The sequence below is a fragment of the Triticum dicoccoides genome, chromosome 3A (genome assembly GCF_002162155.2).
Source record: "Triticum dicoccoides isolate Atlit2015 ecotype Zavitan chromosome 3A, WEW_v2.0, whole genome shotgun sequence".
Lineage (NCBI taxonomy): Eukaryota > Viridiplantae > Streptophyta > Magnoliopsida > Poales > Poaceae > Triticum > Triticum dicoccoides.
This window is the reverse complement of record NC_041384.1, coordinates 413,174,313-413,183,118: the sequence shown is the minus strand read 5'-3', so window position 1 is coordinate 413,183,118 and position 8,806 is coordinate 413,174,313.

Here is an 8,806-nt window from a genome sequence, read left to right as displayed (position 1 = left end):
GTCATCTCAAGCGATGCCCCGCCATCGCCGCCTCGACCCCGTCACTCGCCTCCCCGTCCTCGCCCGCCTTCCCGATCCAGTACTGGATCGGGGCACGACCCCGCGCCTGGACGCTGCCGCCCGGAGCTTCCTCGCCGGAGCGCTCCCCCGCCGGCCGGCTTCTCCTCCGACACCGTCATCCCCGACCACCACCTCGACACCCATTGCCCCGATCCCTACGCCCCGCGGTGAGCCCCGCTGCCGCGCTCGTCTCCGCCGCCCCCTACTACTTTGCTGCTGCCGCGTGACCTCGCCGACGCCGTGGCCGCTGGGGTCGCCTCGCCTCTGCTCTGTCGTGCCGCTTTGCTGCCGCGGTTCTGCTCCGCTAGCGCCCACACGCACTGAGCCCGCGCCGTGGCCGACCCCGCCTGGCCGAGCCAAAGCGCGCGACCCCCCTCGCCCGCGGCCGCATTTCGCGCCTCTGGCCGCGCCCACGCCATGTTCCCGACCAGCCAGTGCCCGTCCACGGCCCCGCGCCCTCCTGCTCGCTGCTACAGGCCGCAGCCATGGCCGCCCTGCCAACCGCCTTCGTCAGCCATCTCCGCCTGACCTCGTCGGTGATGACCCGCTTCCGCCCCACGGCCACCCCTGCCGGCCACCGTGCCACCGCACTGGCTGGCGCCCCACCGCAGCCCCGGTGGCCTCGCCCCACTGCAGCCCCCCGCTCACCACGCTGCTCCGGCATCCTACGATGGTCGTCGCCCCGCTATGGTCTGGGCGAGCGCTCGCACGGGCTGGCGCCTGCACCCGCTAGGGCAGCGCCCGTTAAGGCCATGGCCCTATGACATGTGGGGCCCTGCCCCGGAACGTTTACAAAAAAGGAATTAAAAAACACACATATATATATAATAAATAAATAATTAATAGTAAAAATAATTAATTAATTAACTAAATTAATTAAGTTAATTAATCTAATTAACCTGTTAGTTCAATTACATAGTAATTAGTTTAACGAAACCCTAATTAACCTAACAGAGTATGACAGGTGGGTCCCATTGGACCCATGCGTTAGTTTGACCCAGTCAACCCCTGTTGACTGCTGACGTCAGCATGACATCTTGCTGATGTCATAAATCCAATTTCGAATTAAATTAAATAATTAATTAAATTCCAGAAATTAATTAAATCTTTAGAAAATCATATCTTTTAATCCGTAACTTGGATTAAATTATTTTCAACATGGAAGTTGCTCAGAACGACGAGACAAATCCGGATACGCAACCCGTTCGTCCGCCACACATCTCTAGCATAGCAAACAGACAACTTTCCCCCTCTGGTTCATCTGCCTGAAAATGTGAAACACCGGGAATACATTCCCGGATGTTTTCCCCCTTCACCGGTACCATCTCGTACCGCGTTAGGGCACACCTAGCATCACGCTTTGTCATGTCATGCATCGTCATGCATTTGTTTGCATTATATTTATTGTTTCTTCCCCCTCTTCTCTCGCTAGACACCGAGACCGACGCCGCTGCTACTCAGTACGACTACGGTGTTGACGACCCCTCTCTCTTGCCAGAGCAACCAGGCAAGCCCCCCCTTGATCACCAGATATCGTCTACTCTTCTCTATACTGCTTGCATTAGAGTAGTGTAGCATGTTACTGCTTCCCGTTAATCCTATTCTGATGCATAGCCTATCATTGATCCTACAACTGCTGATACCTTACCTGCAATCCTAATGCTTAGTATAGGATGCTAGTTTGCCATCAGTGCCTACATTCTTGTCCATCTGCCATGCTATATTATCGGGCCGTGATCACTCGTTAGGTGGTCACGGGTATATACTTATATACATAATATATGATACTTGTGGTGACTAAAGACGGGTAGGCTCGTAGGAGTACCCGCGAGTGATTCACGGATTGGGTCCGAAAGGACGTTTGTACCGACGGCCTTCTGAATGGATCTTTGGGGCGGAGTGACAGGGTAGGTTGAGACCACCTAGGAGAGAGGTGGGCCTGGCCCTGGTCGGCGTTCGCGGTCATTTCAAGATAACATGTTTAACGAGATCTTGGTATTTGATCTGAGTCTGGCCATTGGCCTATACGCACTAACCATCTACGCGGGGACAGTTATGGGCACTCGACGTCGCGGTATCAGCCGAAGCCTTCGTGACATTAGTTTTTTGAGCGGCGTTCGGTGGATTGGACTGGAACGCCTACTAGGCTAGGTCTGCTTCCGGCCGCCCTCGCAACATGCAGGTGTGCAATTGGCGATGGGCCCAGACCCCTGCGCCATAGGATTTAGACAGGCGTGCTGACCTCTCTGTTGTGCCTAGGTAGGGCTACGACGTGTTGATCTTCCGAGGCTGGGAATGACCCAGGAATGTGTCCGGCCAAATGGGATCGAGCGTGCTGGGTTATGTGGTGCACCCCTGCAGGGAAGTTAATCTATTCGAATAATCGTGATCTTCCGTAACAGGACAACTTGGAGCTGTACCTTGACCTTATGACTACTAGAACCGGATACTTAATAAAACACACCCTTCCAAGTGCCAGATACAACCCGGCGGTCGCTCTCTAACAAGGCGACGAGGAGAGGATCGCCGGGTAGGATTATGCTACACGATGCTACTTGGTGAACTTACCATCTACTCTCTTCCTCTGCTGCAAGATGGAGGTTACGAGAAGCGTAGTCTTCGAAAGGACTAGCTATCCCCCTCTTATTCCGGCATTCTGCAGTTCAGTCCACATATGATACCGTTATTCCATTTGATACTAATACATACATATGTAGTGTAGCTCCTTGCTTGCGAGTACTTTGGATGAGTACTCACGGTTGCTTTGCTCCCTCTTTTCCCCCTTTCTATACCTGATTGTTGCGACCAAACATTGGAGCCCAGGAGGCAGACGCCACCGTCGACGACTACTACTACTACTCAGGAGGTGCCTACTACTACGTGCAGCCCGCTGACGACGACCAGGAGTAGTTTAGGAGGATCCCAGGCAGGAGGCCTGCACCTCTTTCGATCTGTATCCTAGTTTGTGCTAGCCTTCTTAAGGCAAACTTGTTTAACTTATGTCTGTACTCAGATATTGTTGCTTCCACTGACTCGTCTATGATCGAGTTCTTGTATTCGAGCCCTCGAGGCCCCTGGCTTGTAATATGATGCTTGTATGACTTATTTTATTTGTAGAGTTGTGTTGTGATATCTTCCCGTGAGTCCCTGATCTTGATCGTACATGTTTGAGTGTATGATTAGTGTATGATTGAATCGAGGGCGTCACAGTGTCACTTGGGAGCCTCTGTCAAGATTGTGGAGTTGAACCAAGGAGTTTGTATGGGCAAGGAGATCGCCTACTTCGTGAAGATCTACCCTTGTAAGGCAAGTCCTTCGTGGGCGATGGCCATGGTGGGATGGACAAGGTTGCTTCTTCGTGGACCCTTCATGGGTGGAGCCCTCCGTGGACTCGCGCAACCATTACCCTTCGTGGGTTGATGTCTCCATCAACATGGATGTACGATAGCACCACCTATCGGTACCACGCCAAAAATCTTCGTGTCTACATTGTGTTTGCTCCCTCCAAACTCCTCCCTTTACCTTCATATGTAATTGTTTTACATTCCGCTGCTATACTCTTAGAATTGCATGTGTAGGTTGTTTGCTTGACTTGCGCTAAGTTTCTAAAATATGCCAAGAATTAAAATTGGGAAAAGGCTAGTTTTTTATTTGGTCAAGTAGTCTAATCACCCCCTCTAGACATACTTTTTATCCTACAAAGTTTACTCATATGCCCAAGGCGCAAACGCCAAATATTAGTTTTACTAGATTAATCAGAAGTAATAGCAACAACAATAGCAGTACCAATAATAGTGTTTCCTCTAAGAACATATAACTTGGCAGAATTCATATCACCTATCGTATTGACGAGGGAACCTTTTGTTAGCTTCAGAACTCCACCTAAATTAGAGTGGTTGTACCCTTTGATGTTAGGAGTACTCAGTGTGATGAGGTCTCTGGCCATGCCTGCACATCTGTCAAGATGTGTATCTTGCCATCATGCGTCCTTATGTGAACAGAAACAATGCCCACAATCTCACGTGGATTGCCATCTCCCATACGCAACACATCTTCACTCTTCACAAACTCATAAGTACTGAACCAATCTCTGTTACAACATATATGAAATGAATAGGCATAATCAAGTATCCATTCATCATGGCAAGAAACACAACCAACAAAAAACAACTAGAGCATCATCTCAATAAGACTTACCACCATAAGTAACATTGACCTTACAATCACCTTCAGATTTGTTTATAGGTTTCCAGGTACCGTTCCTTTTCTCCTTGTTTTCAAACTTCCAACAGTCATCAATGAGGTGACCCTCTTTCTCACAATACCTGCAGAATTGGTTCTTTCTAGATCCTTGAACTTTGAACGACCTCTGTCCTTCTTGCTTTTATCCCTGTTGTTGGTGTAGTATTTTTTTTCTGCTCAAGACCGACTTGTACCTGCAAAGCTTCTCCTTTGGAGGACAATTCCTCAGATCACAAACATATCTTTCATCCATTCAGCACGACTGTGTAATATGGTATCTTGAAAATATGCAAAGGAACTAGGCAACAAGCATAAAAGTAGAAGACTTAAATCTTCATCATCATACTTTACCTCCATAGACTGTAAGTCAGAAATGATCTCCTTGAAGATTGACAAGTGGGTCAGCACCGGACCACCTTCCTGCAACTTGTGCATGAACAACTACATCTTCATGTGCATCTTACTGGTTAGATCCTAGGGCATGCAGATTGATCCCAATTTGAGTCAAGGGCTGCCGCAGTTTTCTCCTCTAGAACTTCTTGCAAAATATTGTTAGATAGATGAAGACGAATCATAGACATAGCCTTACGGTCTTTCCGCTTCTCATCATCAGTCCACGGCTTCTGTTCTTTTCCACCAAAGCCATATATGCATCGTCCAGATCGGGATGCGCCAGCACTGCCCGCATCTTCACTTGCCACAGGGAAAACCTTGTGTCGTAATTCAGCAATGGAAGATCGAACGTCATCAATGCCATGTCATAAAAGCCCTAGACATAAACAAGGCTCTGATGCCACTTGTTAAAGATACGATAGGAAAATCCAACAATAAAGAAACACATGAGACATGAGATTTAATGTGGAAAACCACTACAACAGGGAAAACCACGAGCTCCAGCCATCAAACTCCGCTATACCGGGAGAGGTTACAAACGCCGGGGATTTGCAACTAAACAACTTATCCTATGTGGCGGCTTACAAGAGGCATATATAATAGCGGTGATTTAAGTCAATACTGATCCGTACCGAAAGGGGCCTTGCCCCCGACACCCCGAGCATCCCTGAAAGGGGAGGCCCACATGGGCTAACTTCATACTTCGCTATGCTCTACTCCGGCCTAAGCCAATTGGCGATGGGCGGTAGCTTCGCTCCACTCGTCAGAAGTTAGCATTTATCTTTATTGAATTTGGATCACAACATAACAGATGGCACATGAAGAAGTTAGTTGCCATTTGAATCTCCTATTTAGTGAAGTTGAGTCCACGACCAAGTAAGGTCGACACCCATTTAAACCCCTTACCAACATGCCTTGAATGAAATGAACACCCTCCTTAAGCATTCCTTCTCCCCGACTTTTCCTTTGATCGTGTATTGAACATTATCTTTGTTTATTTCCACTACACTACCAGGAGAACACTTCTCCACCTCAGCCTTGAAACTATAGCGAATATGGGAGCTATCTTCCCATTTTCCACTAATCATATTGTAAGACCCACGATGCGGCTATATCTCTCACGTGTCGGAGCACGACTTAGAGGCATAACCGCATAGTAGGCATGTCACAAGAGGGGTAATCTTTACACATCCCATGTATTGAATAAGAAAGGGATAAAGAGTTGGCTTACAATCGCCACATCACACAATACATAAATATAGCATTACATCATCCAGATACAATCAAGGTCCGACTACGTAACCAAAATAAAAGAAGACCACCCCTAATGCTAAATCCCCGAACGCCCCGACTGGGCTCCACTATTGATCAACTGAAACGAAACAACACGATGAACAAGATCTTCATCGAGATCCTCCTTGAGCTCGGTTGAGTCACCTGCACGGTATCATCGGCACCTGCAAACTGGTTTTGGAAGTAATCTGTGAGTCACGGGGACTCAGCAATCTCACACCCTCGCCATCAAGACTATTTAAGCTTATGGGTAGGAAAAGGTAGTGAGGTGGAGCTGCAGCAAGCACCAATCATATATGGTGGCTAACTTACGCAAATAAGAGCGAGAAGAGAAGCAAAGCACGGTCATGAACTAGAAGTGATCAAGAAGTGATCCTGAAACTACTTACGTTCAAGCATAACTCCGACACCGTGTTCATTTCCCGGACCCCGCCGAGAAGAGACCATCACGGCTACACACGCGGTTGATGCATTTTAATTAAGTTAAGTGTCAAGTTTTCTACAACCGGACATTAACAAATTCCCATCTGCCCATAACCGCGGGCACGGCTTTCGAAAGTTGAAAACCCTGCAGGGGTGTCCCAACTTAGCCCATCACAAGATCTCACGGTCAACGAAGGATATTCCTTCTCCCAGGAAGACCCGATCAGACTCGAAATCCCGGTTACGAGACATTTCGACAAAGGTAAAACAAGACCAGCAAGACCGTCCGATGCGCCGACATCCCGATAGGAGCTGCACATATCTCGTTCTCAGGGCAACACCGGATGAGCACTCCGTACAACTAAAACCAGCCCTCAAGTTTCCCCGAGGTGGCGCTGCAAAGGACTCTAGTTCGGACCAACACTTAGACAAGCATTGGCCCGGGGGGGCTTAAAATAAAGATGACCCTCGACAGAGCGACTCCCAAGGGAAAAGTAGGTGGTGGTGAGACGAATGGTAAAACCAAGGTTGGGCCTTGCTGGAGGAGTTCTATTCAAAGCAAACTGTCAAGGGGTCCCCATAACACCCAACGGTGTAAGGAACGCAAAATCAAGGAACATAGCACCGGTATGACGAAAACTAGGGCGGCAAGAGTGGAACAAAACACCAGGCATAAGGCCGAGCCTTCCACCCTTTACCAAGTATATAGATGCATTAACTTCATCTTCACCTGCAACTAACAACTCTATAAGAGGGGCTGAGCGAAAGCGGTAACATAGCCAAACAACGGTTTGCTAGGACAAGGTGGGTTAGAGGTTGAACATGGCAATATGGGAGGCATGATAAAGCATGTGGTAGGTATCGCGGCATAGCAATAGAGCGAGCAACTAGCAAGCAAAGATAGAAGTGATTTTGAGGGTATGGTCATCTTTCCTGAGATCCCGCAAGGAAGAAGAACGAGTCCATGAAGAAGATAAACGGACGTAGTCGAACGAACCCTCACAAACACGATGTTATTGGAACCAACCCGAAGCAACACCGGAAAGAAGCAAACAACATAGTAAACAACCACCACATAAACATGGCATGATGCACAACCAAGTATGGTGCATGTACGGTTTAATGATGCATGGCATGGCAAAGTGCACAAACAATCCTACAAATTAAGTGGAGCTCAAGATGCAACTCCGTTGCATATTGACGAAACACCACATGACTTATTTAGTTTTCTCTCGTTTAGGTACCCATCAATATTAAATGTTGAGTAGCATGGCAAGAGGTGAATCATAAAGAAACTGTCTATCTAGGCAAGTTTAAATGAGGCCGGGACAGCAAAACAACAAGTCCGGAAACTCCTCATGGGCATATATTAGATTTGGTACTGTTCTGCCCTAAACATAAATTTAGAGTTGTTGAACATGCAAAGTAAGGTCACCATGTTAAACTAGGCATTTTTCTACCCCATTTACATGTTTGGAGCTACGGTTATTAAGTTATGAATTAAAGCATTTTAGCATGGCATATGGACAAAATTACACAAACATCATTTTAGACATTTTAAACATTGATGAAAGTTGGATACTATTAAACTAGACAAAATTCTAGACATTTTACATATAAAGTTTGTTTTAATCCGATTCACGGTTAATGAGTTATTATATGCATGAACTCCAGGGACTTTTCTGTAAAACTGGCAGCCTCTGGAAAAAAGACAAAATCACCAGAGCCTAAAAAAAGACTCTGGGCCAAATCTGGCCGGCCCAAAGTGCACAGGGGGGTTCTCACCCAGTGGGCCTGGCCCAGATCGGGAGGGAGGCTGCAGGAGGGGCGCTGGGCCCTGGCGACTCGAGAAGCAGGGCGCGGTCAACGCGCTAGCGAAATAGGGGGTCGAGACGCTCATCCTCCTCTACATCTGCTTCGATGCAGAGGACGCCGACGATGCAGGAGGCCGCAACAGTGGGACTGGCAGCGGCTTGAGGGACTCCGGTGAGGAGGGCGGCGACCTGGAGACGCGTTCAACGCGAGGCGAGGCGCTCGACCTGGAGACCGACGACGCCGCAGACTTGGCGCTCGCTGGAGGTCAATGAAGGCTCGGCGCGTCCTGTCGCCGGAAACAGAGGAAGCTAACGGGTCGGCGTGGTTCATCGGGAAGACGCAAGCGGCAGTCACAGTGGCACTGAGGACTCCGGTGGCAGGGAACTTGAGGCAGCAGTGGGACTCGAGGAGTTCGGTGAGGGGCCGAGGCAGAGGATGCTGCAGCCGTGTGGGTGGAAGAAGGCTCCAGCGGCTTACGCAGGGCGGCACAGTGGGGCATGCTCCGGCGGGAACGAGGTGGAGGCGGGGTCGGGCGATGCTCGGGACTGCTGCTGCTCGAGGACACGACGTGCATGGCGTT